The 1,983-nt window shown below is 41.4% G+C and overlaps 1 pseudogene; it reads right to left on the bottom strand.

Annotated features, from left to right (window-relative positions):
* Nucleotides 1-457: 457 nt before the first annotated feature.
* Nucleotides 458-1,729, bottom strand: LOC103007963 (protein-L-isoaspartate O-methyltransferase domain-containing protein 1-like; annotated as a pseudogene).
* Nucleotides 1,730-1,983: the final 254 nt, after the last annotated feature.

The following is a 1,983-nucleotide window of genomic DNA, read 5'->3' as shown; positions in this document are numbered from 1 at the left end:
GGGAAGTGGGACTACAAAAGATTGTATTTTCTTATTAGATAAGAAAGTTTTTTTCGAGGAAATGCAAACAACTGCAATTCAAATCAGATTATATATGCTTAACAGTTATGTAACCTTACATAAAATTAAATCTAACTCTCACCACTACAAATCTATAAGGAATCAGAACAGGATTTACATCATACCAAGTCTGCCTACTGTTGCAGTCCACTCTTGAAGTCATCCTGAGTTAAAACAGCCATTTTTCCAAGACTTAAAGAAAAATATATTTTATGAAAGGGATTATTTTTAATCACTGAATACATCATTTTTATTACTGACAGAAAGAAGATACTTTTTTCTACTGTAAGTTCACTCTGATGAAAGAAAACATTCTCTCTCTTTTTAACTCCTAACAAATGCCACATTTTAAAGACTAGAGGAATTATCAGTAGGCATTCTTTCTTCTTAATCTAAGTTATTTTTCTCTAAAATATGTCAAGTAAGCTTTTTTTTTTTTAATTTTTTTATTTATTTATGGCTGTGTTGGGTCTTCGTTTCTGTGCGAGGGCTTTCTCTAGTTGCGGGGGCCACTCATCATTGCGGTGCGCGGGGCCTCTCACTATCGCGGCCTCTCTTGTTGCGGAGCACAGGCTCCAGACGTGCAGGCTCAGTAATTGTGGCTCATGGGCCCAGTCGCTCCGCGGCATGTGGGATCCTCCCAGACCAGGGCTCGAACCCGTGTCCCCTTCATTGGCAGGCAGATTCTCAACCACTGCGCCACCAGGGAAGCCCCCTCAAGTAAGCTTTTAAAGATTCACAGGGGAGGGGGGGAGTTTCATAATTTTTTCTCTCAGGAAATTCTGAGGTGGTTCTTTTAACTTCATTGTGGTCTTCCTCTTCCTTTTCTCTCTCTTCTATTTTTTTCACCCTCCTCACTGTCTAGAGGCTGAGGAATAAGCTGATTATCTACAAATACATAAGTGTAGCTCTCTGTTTAACTCTTTCTTTTGGGTGGAGCCCTTTAAGGGACCCCCCCTTGGCCTGCATCTCATTACTTATGAAATGTCTCCCTGTGCATTGAATGTAAATACAAGCAAGTTCTGTAGATTCCAGACAGCGTGGGTTTGTGTGTGGGGATGTCCCACAGGCTCTGGTTTGCCATTATCCTTCTTACTTGGTTGCACAAGTGGAGCAAATGAAACAGCAATAATATTTTTACTTTCCCAAGTGTTTTGTTTGCTTCTCATAATTTGTGTTAAATGATCTTCTACAGGCATAACTAGAATGCCTCCCACTTTTAGTAATATTTTCATGTACTTCTCACAGTATTTCTGGACTCCAGCTCCACAATAATCTCGATAATACTGATGACCATCAGATGCTTTCCGGGAGCAATTAGCAACCACAAATGTGGGCTCACCGAACTCAAATCTTAGCAGTGCTTTTCTTCATAGGTTCATGTTGGAATATTTTCATCTTGAGACAGATGATTTTGTGAACAGCAGGAGCTGTGCCAACTTGCTCATATAATTATTCTGATAAGCTGCTGAGAAATCAGGGTGACCTAGCCATGCCATGCACTTTCCCATTCAGATGGCTAGTACAGGTCTAGAAGCTGATTATCAAAGCTATCACTTTTTTTGATCAAACTCTCCAGGTTTTTCTTCGCATATTCCACCACATCTGAATGAAGCTCAATCCCATAATTTATTCCTCCCAAATATCTTCTACACACGAGCCAGTTCATATTTGAGGGATTGAATGTTTTCAACTGACCACATGGAATTTGTTTACTGTGAAAAATGCACTGCAGCAAGGTGGTCGGTCGACTCGCCGCAAGGGGGCGCAGGTGAGGCACGGGGCGCAGGTGAGGCACTAGGCTGGGTGGGTCCGTGGCAGCCACGGCCTCCGCCACTGAAGGTTCATATTTTTATCATTCAGTGTTGAAAGATGGGTCATGTACATTCATGTTTTGAGTCATATTCACCTTATTGACATGTA

The sequence above is a fragment of the Balaenoptera acutorostrata genome, chromosome 5 (genome assembly GCF_949987535.1).
Source record: "Balaenoptera acutorostrata chromosome 5, mBalAcu1.1, whole genome shotgun sequence".
NCBI lineage: Eukaryota > Metazoa > Chordata > Mammalia > Artiodactyla > Balaenopteridae > Balaenoptera > Balaenoptera acutorostrata.
Note: the sequence above shows the minus strand (reverse complement) of the source record. Positions and strands in the feature narration are given on the sequence as shown.